At 40.1% G+C, this 17271-nt stretch overlaps 1 long non-coding RNA gene across 1 annotated transcript in view; it reads right to left on the bottom strand.

Moving 5' to 3' along the window:
* Positions 1 to 16612, bottom strand: part of LOC113623855 (uncharacterized) — a 52942-nt gene extending 36330 nt beyond the window's left edge. Inside the window, exon 1 of the long non-coding RNA XR_003434097.1 lies at positions 16337 to 16612. This is a non-coding gene — a long non-coding RNA (uncharacterized LOC113623855). The remainder of the gene's footprint in view (positions 1 to 16336) is intronic.
* Between the last annotated feature and the right edge of the window lie 659 nt (positions 16613 to 17271).

The following is a 17271-nucleotide window of genomic DNA, read 5'->3' as shown; positions in this document are numbered from 1 at the left end:
GCCACGGAGCGGCTGGGCCCGTGAGCCATGGCTGCTGAGCCTGCGCGTCCGGAGCCTGTGCTCCGCAACGGGAGAGGCCACAACAGTGAGAGGCCCGCGTACAGCAAAAAAAAAAAAAAAAGAAAAATCCATATAAATTTAAAAACTAATATAAGGCAAAACATGTATGAGAAGAAAAAAATAAGCTCGGGAGCATTGGAGCCAAGTTCCTCTTTGGACTCCAAGATGTCCATAAATAACCATTCTCCCGTCTTTTAATAACAGAACTTCTAGATCTGAGCTTGGAAGAAGTCTGTCCAACTAAAGGCTGTATTTCTTAGCCTCCCTTGCAGCTAGGCATGGCCATGTTCTGGAAAGTGAAATATGAACAGAAAAGATGCATGTCATGTCCACAAGAGTAGCTTCTAGGTCTTCTGTAGAATGAGATATCCTGTGTTTCCCTTTACCCCTCCTTCTTCCCATTGGCGGGGAGATGGAAGATGCAGGTTAAGGGTTGCAGAGTCACCCTACCAACCTTCAACTGCTTAGCTAGGTAACTTTTTTAAGAGCAAACTAAGCTCCTATCTTGTTTAAGCCTTTGCCTTTAGTAGTCTGTTACAGCAACTTACATTGAAAGATGAGGAACAGTGATGTTCCTAACAGCATGAGGTTTTTATATACATTAATGCAAAAAATATTGACATAACATAAAGTGACTTTAAAATTTTAACTTAAGAGTAATTTTGCCTATATCTTATAGAATCGTATTCATGTATTAGCTTGCCAGATATATACACTCATGTCTTCTTTACAAAATATTATGGTTTTAAAATTTAAATTTAAAACTTTGATCAACCTTAGATTTCTTTTTTGCATAAGAAGATAAATAGTGCTATTTTTTTGTTGTTGTTCTAAAGAGCTATCCTGTTGTCCAAACATTATTTCAAAATAACCCCAGTGATCTGAAAATCTACCTTTATTAATTATGTATGGATTCCTTCTTTCACTCAACAAATGTCGACTGAATGCCTACTGTGCCTGGCACTGTGCTAGAATCTGAAAGGACAGTGATGAGCAAAGCACAGTCCCTGCCATACAATGGAGCCTATGGTATGGTGGGAGGACAATAATAAGCAGGTAAACAGTTATAATTTGCAAAGGGCTACGAAGGAAAGAAATACAGTGCAGAGAGAGAATGATGGGGTGGAGATGCAGGGCAGCTTCCACTTACAGACTGCTTGAAGGAAGTCCCATTGAATTTCAGTTGCAGCCCAAAGCATGTGATTGAGCCAGGCTCACACTGAGCCAGGGGACAAGCATGCCATGTGGAAGAAGCAGTGCATGCAAGGCCTCCAAGGGAAAAAGAATTTGGCTCTTTGGAGGAAAAAAAACTGGTCAGCATGGCTGAGACATTCTGAGCATGGAGAGACATGCTGTGAGATTAGGTTGGCAGAACTAGTGGATCTGGGTATTCAGGGTAGGAATATGGATTTAATTTCAATTGCATGGAAAACCATCAAAAGCTTTTTTTTTTTAACGTCTTTATTGGAGTATAATTGCTTTACAATGGTGTGTTAGTTTCTGCTGTATAACAAAGTGAATCAGCTATATATATACATACATCCCCATATCTCCTCCCTCTTGCGTCTCCCTCCCACCCTCCCTATCCCACCCCTCTAGGTGGTCACAAAGCACCAAGCTGATCTCCCTGTGCTATGTGGCTGCTTCCCACTAGCTATCTATTTTACATTTGGTAGTGTGTATATGTCCATGCCACTCTCTCACTTCGTCCCAGCTTACCCTTCCCCCTCCCCGTGTCCTCAAGTCCATTCTCTTTGTCTGCGTCTTTATTCCTGTCCTACCCCTAGGTTCTTCAGAACCATTTTTTTTTTTTTTTTTTTAGATTCCATGTATATGTGTTAGCATATGGTATTTGTTTTTCTCCATCTGACTTACTTCACTTTGTATGACAGACTCTAGGTCCATCCACCTCACTACAAATAACTCAATTTCGTTTCCTTTTATGGCTGAGTAATATTCCATTGTATATATGTGCCACATCTTCTTTATCCATTCATCTGTCGATGGACGCTTAGGTTGCTTCCATGTCCTGGCTATTGTAAACAGAGCTGCAATGAACATTGTGGCACATGACTCTTTTTGAATTATGGTGGAAAACCATCAAAAGCTTTTAAGCCAAAGGTTTATATAGGCAATAACTCTGGATGTTATTTTAGGCAATAACTCTGGATGTTTTGAGGAGAAAGGCTAGAAAGAGGCTAATAGAAGAAGAAGGAGGATTATAATAAAGAAAATTGGGAAATTATTGAAGTAAATTTGGGGAAACAAAATTTCTGTGTACCTTGGTGTCTATTTCAGAGCTCAGTTCTGTTCCATTGATCAGATTATTTATTCCCACACCAGTAGCACACTGCAAAAATCTTTATAGTTTCATAATACATTTTATAATAAAAATAGTTATATTATATTATATAAATTTTAGCTTCATAATATATTTGTGGTAGAGCAAGTTTTCTCATCCCTTCCAACTCAGAATTTCCTAAATATCCCAGCATGTTTATTCTTCCATTTGATCTTTGAGATTATCAAATTTCACAAATAATCAAGATGGGATTTTATTAGGATTGCACGAACTTTACAAATTAATTTAGGGAGAATTAACATCTTTGTAATATTAAGTCTTCCTGTCATCCAATAGCAAGGCATGTCTATACATTTATTCCTTTTTGTCTGAGCCTCAGTAGTCATTTTTATAATGATTTTCTGTATGTTAGTCCTGTACATTTCTTTTGAAGTTTATTTCTTGATAATTTTTGTTATTGTTGCTGTTGTCATTGGGATCTTTCTCTTGTTATATTTCCTAACACAATTTTTGTCATATGTCCTCACTATTTGTAGTGGAAAGGGGAAAAGATATTGGGGAGAGTTGAGGTGATCACCTATTTTTTCCCTGATCCCTCAGTCTCACACCTGGATTATAGTTCTTGAAATTAAAAATCAAGAACTTAACAGCTTTTGTTATCTGGTTCCATCCTAACAGCCTCCCACGAAGCAAAGGGGTTCCTGTCTCCTGACCCATCTGGGGAAAGGTAACAGGAGTAAAAAGTATAGGGATAAAGACACAGACTTACTAGAGAATGGACTTGAGGCTATGGGGAGGGGGAAGGGTAAACGGTGACAAAGCGATAAAGAGGTATGGACATATATACACTACCAAACGTAAGGTAGATAGCTAGTGGGAAGCAGCCGCATAGCACAGGGAGATCAGCTCGGTGCTTTGTGACTGCCTGGAGGGGTGGGATAGGGAGGGTGGGAGGGAGGGAGACGCAAGCGGGAAGAGATATGGGAACATATGTATATATATAACTGATTAATTTTGTTGTGAAGCTGAAACTAACATACCATTGTAAAGCAATTATACTCCAATAAAGATGTTTAAAAAAAAAAAAAGTATAGGGAGAAAATATTAATCAATTAATACTTCAAAATATCATCCTATTATAGTGTATGTAGATTATACATATTTATATGAAAGCAGAATATTACATGGGGCTTTTTATGTGGCCTCATATTTTGCTACCCCCAAACACAAAGACAATGGTACACACACTTAAGGAGAGGGTCAAGGCATATTCTTTTTTTTTTTTTAAATGTCATTTTGAAAGCCTACTAACTTTTTTTTTTTTTTAATTTATTTATTTTAGTTTTGGCTGTGTTGGGTCTTCGCTTCTGTGCGAGGGCCCTCTCCAGTTGCGGTGAGTGGGGGCCACTCTTCATCGCGGTGCGCGGGCCTCTCACTGTTGAGGCCTCTCTTGTTGCAGAGCACAGGCTCCAGACACACAGGCCCAGCAGTTGTGGCTCACGGGCCCAGTTGCTCCACAGTATGTGGGATCCTCCCAGACCAGGGCTCGAACACGTGTCCCCTGCACTAGCAGGCAGATTCTCAATCACTGCACCACCAGGGAAGCCCCAAGACATATTCTTAGGACTTACATACATACATACATAATACATATACACACTCACACACACACCCCAAAGTACAAAATAGAATCCTCTGAGGGACATGAATACAAACCGGTGGGTTGTTTTTTTTTTTCTGTCAGTACTCTTCTGTATTTTCCAAATTTTTGCCAATGAACCAATTTTACTTTTATGATCAGGAAAAAAGTTGTTTGCAACCTGAGAGAATTTCAAATAAATCAGAGAAAAGAGCGGGAAGATTCAATGCTTAGATATTCTCAAAGGGTATGTGGCTTGAAAGAGATACGTGAATCTAAAAACTGAAATCGGACCATAAGATCCTCTGTAATTCCAAAAGGACTGAAGGACAGACATGAGGAAAGAAAGAGAAGCAGATGAAAGGGGGAGAGACAGAAAAACATGAAGTGTGACTCCACAGAGAACTCTTTGATGACTGGGAGAAGCAAGGTCTATCGAGCTGTGTGATTGCTTGTTCTTCAGTAAGTGGATTCTTTTTCAAAATGGAAAACATGGCCCCAACAGGCAGAAGGAGGTAATGCTCCAAATGAAATGATCTCAGGCTCAAATGACAGGAGTGCAGAAGAAATTCATGTCACAGCAAAGCCACTTCAGCTAAGTGTTACAAGATCATAGACATCGGGAGGAATGTCTCAGGCCACAGACAGACAGGCAGCCTGGGCTTCAAAGAGGAGAACAAAAGGTTGCACAGAAGGAGCAGATGAGCTTGATAGTAATTCCAGAAAAAGTCTAGTTTGGATTATTAAAAATTGGCCTTAATCTTTTCAAAGTGCTAGCATTTTAGCTTTTAAATCCCAGAAAGAACACTGGCTCTCTTTCTCCCCATTAAATTAGCTCTGCTTGGTATATGTATGTGATGGTCTTTAAAGAACAGCTCCATTGTGCTCAGGTGAGAATAGTGACATAGCAATGACGGAGAGGCTGGAACCACAAGCCATTCCAGTCCCCAGAAATATTAATGCAGCAACCAGCACTTCTTCAATAGCTACTATCTTCCAGGCATTGTGCCGGGGGTGTGATAATGACTAAGGCACTGTCCTGTCTTCCAGGAGGTCACACTTTAGAGGAGAGATAGATGGTCAGTGCTATTGCAGCTGTGATGGCACTCAGAGATCAGCATATCTTGTCCCTTCTGAGGCCAAAGGGACGAGATCTTTGAGAATTTACTGTTTGAAGTGGTTGCCTTGGCAGGCAAAGCATTGTCCTTCCCTGGGTGTAGGCAAGTAGGAGCCAAATGGCTTTCCTGCTAGGATACTTTTGATCCCCCGGATGCAGTTCGAACAAAGTGTCCTCTGAAACTCTCCATGTCTCTAAATACCATACTTCTGTAAGCTCAGTAAGGACTGGATAAAGCATTAACACATTCAATTTTCCCCTTCCTTTTCAAAACTGCTCTCTTACACAAGAGCTATTTCATCCAAAAGGAAACAAAAACATAATTAAGAAAAATACATGCCTAAATATATTCATTAATAACGACAAAAGAATAACTTTAGAAGAAAATAGAACCAAAAATTAATCATCCAGTCTACATACACAGTGCCAAACAATCAGTCTGCTCTCTTCACCAAATTACCTGAACTCACAGGTTATTTATATATCATATCTCAACCGAAAATTGGCACACAGCACTATATTTGAAAAGACTCAAAGTTGGTGGGATTTTAGGGCCTTTGGAATACTTAAAAAATAATCTAACAACTGAAATAATTCACAAATGCAAAGCCTAGAAGAGAAATTTTCCTTCAGCACACCACTTGCATATTTTTAAATTTCCCTATGCTTGTTCACATCTCCAAAGAATCCTGGCCCAACTGATACCTTTTAACAGAAGACTGTGGCACTTCTGAAGCGAGGTTATACAAATATATACACAGCTCTTTGATGAGGACTTGTTATCGTCACTTAAGAAAAATACATAATACATAATTCTTTTATGAGAAACCAAAGCATTGCCTTTTAGGTGATCACTTATAGCAAGGTTCCCTTTCTACCCATTGAAAAGGGTAACTTGTAAAACTCAATAGTGCCCCATTGTGGAACTTTGGGACAACTGACATCTGATCAGGGTTTTGCTATTTTCCTTTCTGCTTTGTTTTCTTTTGCTTTCTTGTAAGGGTTTCTCTTTACAAGAGAAACTTTCTCTAGTTTAGAGACTATAACCAAATTTCTTTAGGAGTTGACAAAAGCAAAGAACCAATCATATTCATGTGCATTAATGTATGTATTATAGGGACTTTCCTGGTGGTGCAGTGGTTGGGAGTCCGCCTGCCGATGCAGGGGACATGGGTTCGTGCCCCAGTCCGGGAGGATCCCACATGCCGCAGAGCGGCTGGGCCCATGAGCCATGGCCGCTGAGCCTGCGCGTCCGGAGCCTGTGCTCCGCAACAGGAGAGGCCACAACAGTGAGAGGCCCGCATACCGCAAAAAAATAAAAAATATATATATATGTATTATAAATGAATTAATATTTCTTAGAAACAAAATACCCTTCATATTTTCTTATTTGTATACTTCAATGTCTAATCCAAAGAGTAAAGAGAAAATAAAAGCTACTTGTCCAAAGTGTTGTCTTATTCTTCTACACACGAAGCCCCAAAGGTAAGGACGTTTAAATAGTAAAAAGAACCTTAGAAACATCACAGAAAATCCTCTTCCCCCAAAGGAAAGAGACAAAAATGGGCATAAAATATAATGGTACCCTATTTCCATGGTTCATCTCATAATTAAACCCATTACATTTTAAGACAACTGTGTATACAATTCGCACACTGATTTTTTTCTTCCTACTATGGAATGTGTCTTGTTCAGTCTAAAAGGGAGCAAAGTTTTGGTCTGGGCTTGAAGCCTGTGCAGGATTCCTCAAACCCCACTGATAAAAAGCACCTCACCTGCAATGATATATCTGGTTGTTGCATGGCTCTAATTAACATTTTCTTCTGCATATTAAAGCTAGAACTTACTTGATTATTCTCCCTCTCATTATCCTGATAGTTGGGGACAGTCCTTCTGGCTTTCCTGGGTTCTCGGTTTTTCAGATGGATCATCTCCAGGACCTTAAACACTCTCTCACAAGACATCATTTCCCAGCTTCTCACTCCTCTCATTGCCATCTGGGGGACAACTGTTATAGAGGACACCACCTCCAAACTTAAACTGCAACTCAAAAGTAAAATCATCTGAAAGAACAAAAACAAGACTATCCAGCCAGATGAGTTTCTAAAGCAATGAACAAGTCTTCCAAAAAATATTGAGTTTCTGTTAAAATATGTTACACTACCTTGAAGTAGTACAAGTTAGCAGAAACCTAGAGCAGAAAATTCCAAAAGTAGTGGTGGTCTTGTCACAACAATAATAAAAATATATTTTTTACAAATCGGGAATGAAATGCACTAACTCCTTTCAATAAATAAATAATGATGGTTAAAGCAGGATGTGCTATGATACCTGAAGAAGGTGCAACATTTTTAAATACTAAAGAGAAAAGGAAAGCATAGATGGAGCCAGTAAAAAGTTGAGTGGGGCTACAAAGAATTGCAGATTCTTTGTTTACAAGAATGGGTGGGTGTTTACAAACCCAAACTGCCAGGCAATTAATCAAATAAATGACAGTGGTTCAAAGAAGCTGATAAAAAATAGGAGGACCTTACAACACAGGGAATATAGCCAATATTTTATAATAACTATAAATGGAGTATAACCTTTAAAAATTGTGAATCACTATATGGTACACCTGTAACTTACATGGTATCAACTATACTTCAATTTAAAAAATAAGAGAGGGACTTCCCTGGTGGCACAGTGGTTAAGAATCCACCTGCCAGTGCAGGGGACACGGGTTCAATCCCTGGTCTAGGAAGATCCCACATACCGTGGAGCAACTAAGCCCGTGTGCCACAACTACTGAGCCTGCGCTCTAGAGCCCGCATGCCACAACTACTGAAGCCCACGCACCTACAGCCCGTGCTCCACAACAAGAGAAGCCACCGCAATGAGAAGCCCGCTCACTTCAATGAAGAGTAGCCCCTGCTCGTTACAACTAGAGAAAGCCTGCAAGCAGCAACAAAGACCAACGCAGCCAAAAATAAATAAATAAATTTATTTATTTTAAAAAAGATAACATTCCTTCAAAAAAATAAAATAAAATAAAAAATAGGAGAACTTACAACTACAAATAATCGGGTAATCATAAAATGCTTCTGAACCTGGTGACTCTGGCTAACAGACTTTTTAAAACAGTTTCCTACCTTGGGCTCCTCTTGAACTCAGATAGTACAATTTGGACCCCAAACCCATATGAGTTGCAGGTCCATGATTATAAATTTTCAAAATAAACTTATTTTTTCTACCCAGAGACTATCTGAAATGACAGAGTTCCACGTTACTTCTGCTGCTGAGTGGGATTTTGCCCTAATCCACATCCTTCTTGAGATTGTAGTCCTTCAAGGCGACTGGCTTTACCCTGGGCAGTACATTTAGTAGACCCTAGCTCTTACCTCCTGCCCATATGAATGTTAAAACCTAAATCCCTACATCACTAAACCTAACAGTCCCTCCCCAACCCTTTCTCCCCAGTCCTGCTGTGGCACCAGCTCACCTGTTTACCATTCTGGTTTTCATTTTCCTTTTTTCTTTTCTGGGCCCTGGAGATTTCTCATACTTTCTGCATGAATTATATACATATATTTCTCATAAATATACTTGTAAATCATTTAAAATAAATGCATAATTATTACATGGATGTGTGGCAATTTATTTACCTACCTATTGAAGTGTTTGATTTTTCACAATTAGAAATAACACTTGGGTAAACACCCACGTACCTAAACTTGTGTGGAAATATGTATTTATTTCCTTGGGATAGATTTCTAGTAGTGGATTGCTGAATCAAACAGTACGCCCATTTTGAAGGCTTTCTCTTCTTCCATAGATAGCACTTTAGTACTTAACTTATGATGTTTACTTAATTCTTCCTATTTTACACTTATTGATGGATATAATTTGTCTTCTCCATCAGATGTCAAGCCTGATGGTCAGTAAGCCCATAATATTCCACAAGTTTGAACATAAGTACCTTGAAAGTACTTACTAAAAGCCTGTTAGCTTGAATTAAATGAAAATTCGTAATTTTAACGGTTCAGAATCAATAGTAATGAACTTGTCCTTGGGTTTCCTTGAGAGACAGTTTCAGCATACAAAACAGCCTCTCAATACAGGTCCTGCCTACCCAGGTTTTGTGCTACATCTTCAGAGAGAGGGGAGGATGGAAGATTGGGGGATAATGAATGAATGTGTGGTGGCAAGACAGGAAAAATGGCTAAAAAGTACATGAAAAGATGCTCAGCTTCATTAGTCATTATAGAAATGCCAATCAAAATGACAATGAGGCATCCCTTCATACCCACTAGGATGGCTACAATCAAAAGACAGACAGGGGCTTCCCTGGTGGTGCAGTGGTTGAGAGTCTGCCTGCCAATGCAGGGGACACGGGTTCGTGCCCCGGTCCGGGAAGATCCTACATGCCGCAGAGCAGCTGGGCCCGTGAGCCATGGCCGCTGAGCCTGCGCTCTGCAACGGGAGAGGCCACAACAGTGAGAGGCCCGTGTACCACAAAAAAAAAAAAAAAAAAAAAGACAGACAGTAACAAGTGGTAAGGATGTGGAGAAATTGGAACTCTCATGCCTCACTGGTGGAAATGTAAAATAGTGGAATCACGCTGTAGTTTGGCAGTTCCTCAAAATGTTAAACAGAGTTACCACATGACCTAGCAATTTCATTCCTGGGTATCTATCCCAAAGAAATGAAAACAGCTGTCCACACAAAAACTTGTACATGAATGTTCATAGCAGCATTATTCAAATGCATAATAGCCAAAAAGTGAAAACAGCCCAAATAATATTCCATGAAGGAATATTATTTAACCATAAAAGGAATAAAGCACTGATACATGCCACAACATGAATGAACCTTGTACATGTTAGGCCTAGTGAAAGAAGTCAGCCATATGTTATATACAAAAGACCATATGTTATATGATTCCATTTGTATGAAATGCCCAGAGGAGGCAAATCCATAGAGACCAAAAGGAGACAAATGGTTACCAGGGGCTGGGGGGAGGACAGAATGGGAGTGACTACTAACTGGTACTGGGGTTTCTTTGGGGGATGATAAAAATGTTGTAAACTTAGATTATGGTGATGTTTGCACAACTCTGTAAAAACCATTGAATTGTACACTTTAAATGAACAGATTTTATGGTATGTAAATTATATCTCAATAAAGCTGTGTTTAAAAAAAAAAGGAGCGAAAGGAAAAGAGATCTAAACTCCCACTTACTTGCCTCACCCTTCTTGTAAGACTCCCACGTTCCAGTGATTACCATTCTTAGGCATAGCCATTTCTCTCATGGGCTCAATGATGGTTTGACACCTTCCACCAGATGACCAGAGCTTATAAAGCATTCAGTGCACCCTAACTTTTCTCCTCACCTCTTTCTTCTTCTTCTCTTTTTTTCACTGCTGTTGACTTCATTGATTTACCCATTCTCCATCTCACTCATTACCCTATTTTCTGGTTGTGCACTATTTGCTCGAGGAGGAATTTATTACATGTGCCCCTTAGACTTTCATTGTTTAACAACCTCTTTCTTTATGCCACCTGCCCCTTTGCAAAAGTCTTTGAGAGCAAGGAGAGGGAGGTTGTTAATTTATATAATGTATTAATGTGCCTTTGCACAGAGCTCAAAGGTTATAACCTCACAGATCGTGGCTGTAAAATACAAAACCTGAATGATAAACTGAAGTGACCAGTTGCTTTGGAGACAACAAAACACATATTGCACGATCTTCAGAAACACCCTCTCCTTCCTTTCTTTACCCCCAAACCCACCTCTGCAACTGGGAAACAGGCATAATGAAGACATTTTCCAGAATATGGCATAAAACCCAGAGTTTTAAAAAAAGGTACATCAGCCCCTTTTCCCCAAGATTAACTTCCACAATGCTATCCTTCCTGCTTCTCCTTCCAGAACCTTCTAGCAACCTCACAGTGATTCATAATTAGAGTTCTTCCAAACTTTGTAGTTTCTATGTATGGGCACTTCTGCGGGAATTTCCAGAGTATTATCTAGACATCTGAGCAGATGTGGTGGGGGGTAAGGAGAATCTCTCCTTTGCTCTGGAGGGTAGAATGGCACTTGTACGCGGTGAATGAAGGGAGACTTCACTAAAGAAATAAGTCCTCTAGACAAGAGGACTGAATTAGGGGTTAGGCCAATTGTGCAAAGACACAAAGAGTAAATAGCAACCTGAATTCTGCAGAGACTGGGAAGCTTGATGCAGAAAGCTCATTTTTTTAATTCTTACCAACCTATTCTTAGAGATGCTAAAAATTCATCTGGCATGAGAACTAAATAGACCAGTTTACTTTTTTTTCTCAGTAAGCTCTCACATAGCCCTCTCTTCTATTTTTATGATTTTATGCATGTGCTTTGATATTTTTCTACTTCTTTTCTCCATTTTCTCTCAAGAGCCTACACTGAACCACAAAATGTAATGATGGGAAACATACATTCATTCAAGATAGCATAAGAAGCGGTTTACATTTTTGCTTCATTTTGCCCAAAGGGGAGTTATTTTTCCTTTTAAGGTGTTTCCAACTACAAAATTAGGGAAGGAAGGAGGGCGGGCAGGCCACACACAGAGAATCTGCACTCTGGTTGACTTGAGCTCACTTTTAAATTTAGAGCCAGGAAGCTTGAAACTAAAACAAACTGCAGTGCATTTGGCTATGTGTGGTAGGAAATGAGCTTTCCATGCTGAAATCATAAAATAATTTACCATAAGAAATGTTTTTTAATGATGTGTGCTAGTCTTTTCAAATCATAAATTTTATATATTTTTTGTCTCAAATCAGATCTTAATTTGCTAACCAGTCAGGATAGTCACTGTTGCGGTCAAGGGGAAGAGACCACACTGCAAATCTACCACCCTCTTTGACAGTGGCCTCAGAAATCTAGTGCTTGGGGTTAGAGACCCTCATGTGCAGAAGAAAGGTTATTGGAATATGGGTGAAGGGAGAAGCATGGGAATCAATGGATCACCTAGGAAGAGAGTAAAATAGAGAAAAGGGACCGGGACTGAGCCCTGGGGACACCAACAAATAGAGGTGAAGCAAAGGAGGAGATGCGAGCAAAGGAAATGGAGAAGGAGTCGTCAGTGAGATGGGAGAAAACCAGAGAGGGTGCCGTTATGCTGTCTGGGTAGCCACAAGAAGAGAAGGTTTCAAGAAAGAGAACGTGTCAAATGCACTGAAAGGTCAAGTAAGAGGTCAAGAGAAAAGTAGTCCTTGCACTTGACTTTGCCAAGGTCACTGCCAGGTGACCTTGGCAGGAGCAGTTTCAGGAGTAGTGAGGACCAAATCCCATTAGAAAAGGTGAGAGAGAGAATAAGAAAGTGGGGACTGCGAATATGAACAACTTTCAAGAAGTTTGCATGTGAAGGGAAGCAAAAATTTGAGGCAGTAACTAGATGGAAATATGGAATCATGGGAGAAAGTTTTTTCGGTCTGTTTTTCAAGACGAAAGATTTTAGAGCATGTTAGAATTCTGATAAGAATGTTCCAGAAGAGAAGAGAAATTGCTATTTGCAAGGCAAAGAAGGGATGGTACAGGGGCACAGAGAATTTCTGAAACAGAAAGGAAAGGTGAGGCTATACCTGCAGATTATTTTGTAGACTTGGTTGTGTAAGGATGAGAGTATTCCTGTTGAACTGGTTCTTATCTTCTATAGAAAATGTGAGGCAAAATCAACAGGGGATAGTGGAGGCTGTGGGGGAGGGATTGACATGGACGGGGAGAAGACAGAGGGGCAAATGTGAGCAGTCTTTTGAAGAGTGAGAGAGCAAACACAAGAGGGCAGAATGAAGCAGTAGGTGGTGTTGACTGCCTGTGAGATTATGGCCATGAATTTAATAGGACACAAGTCAGAATATTATGTGTTCTTCCCAGGCAGTCTTGAGCAGCTCAGCAGCAGGTGAGGATGAGGTCGGTAGTTGAGGTTAGCCATGGCTGGAATTCAGCCAGATGATTATGATGGAGGAGGAGTCAAGGAGTTTAGGATGCATGACCATAGAACCCTAAGGACAGAAATGCAGACATGAGGGTGGTAGGAAATGAAAAAAACGTAGGGTCATTGAGATTGAAAATCTCAGTGATTCTTTAAAAATTGTTGGAGCAGAGGTACTAAAGCAGGTAAGATGGAAGGATAGGAAAAGTAATGAAATGGAATGAAATTGAAGTTGATGTTTTGGAAATTGCACAGAGAATGGTGAAATTAAGTTCAAGAATGACCTTGGAAATGGATTTCTGAGGGTTTTGTGATTTCACCCTAAATTTTTCCTTTCCCTGTCTTGCCTTAGGGCCTTCGTACCTGGTTCCTTCTGGTCATTCAGGTCTCAGTTCAAATGACTAAATTAGCCCCTGCAAACCCTATGGCCCCTGCCACTGTCCACCACATCATCTTTGTATTTTCATTCCTCCTCTCAAGATCCACATTACAGTATTTGTTTATTTGTTTCTTGTCTAAACCTCTGATGAAAATATAAACTCAACAAGGAAAGAAACAGTGCCTTTTTAGTTTGCCACGGTATTCTCAGCATCTAGGACAGTGTCTGGTACATAGCAGATACTCAATAAATACTTGTTGTGTGAATGAATAAAAGGTCAAGTGAGAATTCAGCAGAAAATGTGCCGTATCTCCAACACCAAATCTTGAAAATCATGCTTAAAACGTTATCCCTTCAGATTAGAGCTTTTGTCTCTGTTAAAATGCAACTGCCACGTGATACCTCAAACGTGACCCAACATCATCTACTCATGCAGTACTTCAGCTGAGAATGAATAACCTGAATCTAATCAGGCAGAGGAAAAATCAGGCAGACATAAAATGAGGAATTTTCTATTAAAATAAAAATGAAGATGGGGGAGTTCCCTGGTGGTCCAGTAGGTGGGACTCCATGCTACCAAGGCGGGGGGGCCGGGTTTGATCCCTGGTTGGGGAGCTGGATCCCACATGCATGCCGCAGCTGGGAGGTTCGCATGCCGCAACTAAGAGCCTGCATGCTGCAACTAAGAGCCCACATGCCGCATCGGGGATCCTGCATACAACAACTGAGATCCAGAGCAGCCAAAATAAATAAATTAATTAATTAAAAAATATTTTAAAAAATAAATATATCAAGTCAAGTCCAATAAAAGTGTAGAGGGACTGTATTCTTCAAAAATGTTAATGTCATAAAAGACAAAGAAAGACTGTGAAAATGTTCCCAATTAAAGAAGGCTAAAGAGACATGATGATTAAATGCAGTACCTGACCCTAGACTGAAACCTGCATTGAAGGGGAGTAAAATGCTTTAAAGAACATTATATATGGAGAGTAAATTAGATTAAAATATTTTGTCAATGTAAACTTATCAAGTTGATAACTATAATGTGGCTGTGGAAGAAAATATCCCTACTCCTAGGAAATACACACTAAACTACTTAGGGATAAAGGACCATGATGTGTATAGAACTTACCCTCAAATAGTACAGAAAAAATTCCATGTAAACAGATATGGCTATAGCTATATACATACAGATGGCACAAATGACAAAGCAAATGGGATAAATGTTAACAATAGGTAAATTTAGATAAAAGGGGGTATATGGATGTTTGTACTATATTTATTTCTGCAACTTTTTGTAAGTTTGATATTATTTCAAATAAAAAAGTTAATTAAAAATTAGAACATTGGACTTCCCTGGTGGCACAGTGGTTAAGAATCCACCTGCCAATGCTGGCGACACAGGTTCTAGCCCTGGTCTGGGAAGATACCACATGCCGCAGAGCAACTAAGCCCATGCACCACAACTACTGAGCCTGCACTCTAGAGCCCGCAAGCCACAACTACTGAGCCCGTGTGCCACAACTATTGAAGCCCGCACACCTAAAGCCCGTGCTCCACAGCAAGAGAAGCCACCGCAACGAGAAGCCCACGTACTTCAACGAATAGTAGCCCCTGCTTGCCGCAACTGGAGAGAGCCCACATGCAGCAACAAAGACCCAAGGCTGCCAGAAGTAAATAAATAAATTAATTTAAAAAAATAGAACATCTGGGAATGGCTTAATAGCATAATTATAGTATTTGAAAACAGAAGGGTCTTTGGAGATCAAATAATCTGAATCTTCCCTTCTACAGATAAGAACAAGGCCAGAAGGGTGTCATGCGTTTTTAGCAGGAACAGAAATAGAGTTGAGATCAATTTAAGTTTATAACATTAGACATACACCTACCCTACAACCTAGCAATTCCACTCCTGTATATTTACTAGCACAAATTAAAAATCTATGTCCACAAAACACTTGTTTAACAGTGTTCATAGCAGCTTTAAATCCTTGTATATTCATATAACAGAATGATAAAGATTGAAGTATAAATATACATCACACCATAGAGGAATCTCCAAAACACTGGGAAGTGATCCTTCTTTCTCTATTTGTAAGAGATTGTGTAATACTGGTATTATTTCGTTCTTAATGGTTTTACAGAATTCACCAGTGAAAACATCTGTGCCTGGAGTTTACTTTGTGGAAAGGTTTTTTTCTGTTTGTTTGTTTTCTGCTTTTTATTGTAGTCCAAACACTGTAGATGATACATTTTAGAAACTCTGGATTCTGTTATCTTCCTCTAAAAGAATAGATACAAACTGACTCACTTTGCCCTATACCTGAAAGGAACACAACATTGTTAATCAACTATACTCCAATATAAAATAAAAGGTTTAAAAAATAATAATAAAAGCATTGAGATTGGTTCAAGATGGCAGAGTAGAAGGATGTGCTCTCACTCCCTCTTGCAAGAACACCAGAATCAATTAACTGCTGAACGATCATCGACAGGAAGACACTGGAACTCACCAAAAAAGATACCCCACATCCAAAGACAAAGGAGAAGCTGCAGTGAGACGGTAGGAGGGGCACAATCACAATAAAATCAAATCCCATAACTGCTGGGTGGGTGACTCACAAACTGGAGAACACTTATACCACAGAAGTCCACCCACTGGAGTGAAGGTTCTGAGCCCCATGTCAGGCTTCCCAATCTGGGGGTCCGACAATGGGAGGAGGAATTCCTAGAGAATCAGACTTTGAAGGTTAGCGGGATTTAATTGCAGGACTTTGACAGGACTGGGGGAAACAGAGACTCCATTCTTGGAGGGCACACACAAAGTAGTGTGCTCATCGGGACCCAGGGGAAGGAGCAATGACCCCATAGGAGACTGAACCAGACCTACCTGCTAGTGTTGGAGGGTCTCCTTCAGAGGCGGAGGGTGGCTGTGTGTCACCGTGAGGACAAGTACACTGGCAGTAGAAGTTCTGGGAAGTACTCCTTGGTGTGAGCCCTCCCAGAGTCTGCCATTAGCCCCACCAAAGAGCCCCCGTAGGCTCCAGTGTTGGGTTGCCTGAGGCCAAACAATTAACAGGGAGGAAACTCAGCCCCACCCATCAGCAATCAAGTGGATTAAAGTTTTACTGAGCTCTGCCCACCAAAGCAACAGCCAGCTCTACCCACCAGCAGTCCCTCCCATCAGGAAACGTACACAAGCCTCTTCGATAGCCTCATCCACCAGAGGGCAGACAGCAGAAGCAAGAAGAACTACAATCCTGCAGCCTGTGGAACGACAACCACATTCACAGAAAGATAGACAAGATGAAAAGACAGAGGGCTATGTACCAGATGAAGGAACAACATAAAACCCCAGAAGAACAACTAAATGAAGTGGACATAGGCAACCTTCCAGAAAAGAATTCAGAATAATGATAGTGAAGATGATCCAGGACCTCGGAAAAAGAATAGAGGCACAGATCGAGAACATGCAAGAAATGTTTAACTAAGATCTAGAAGAATTAAAGAACAAACAAACAGATGAACAACACAATAACTGAAATGAAAACTACACTAGAAGGAACCAATAGCAGAATAACTGAGGCAGAAGAATGGATAAGTGACCTGGAAGACAGGATGGTGGAATTCACTGCTGTGGGACAGAATGAAGAAAAAAGAATGAAAAGAAATGAAGACAGCCTACAAGACCTCTGGAACAACACTAAATGCAACAACATTCACATTATAGGGTCCCAGAAGGAGAAGAGAGACAGAAAGGACCCAAAAAAATATTTGAAGAGATTATAGTCGAAAACTTCCCTAACATGGGAAAGGAAATAGCCA

This window comes from Aethalodelphis obliquidens, unplaced genomic scaffold, assembly GCF_003676395.1.
Source record: "Aethalodelphis obliquidens isolate GAN/ISIS:26980383/991018 unplaced genomic scaffold, ASM367639v1 scaffold12, whole genome shotgun sequence".
In the NCBI taxonomy this organism is placed as follows: domain Eukaryota; kingdom Metazoa; phylum Chordata; class Mammalia; order Artiodactyla; family Delphinidae; genus Aethalodelphis; species Aethalodelphis obliquidens.
Note: the sequence above shows the minus strand (reverse complement) of the source record. Positions and strands in the feature narration are given on the sequence as shown.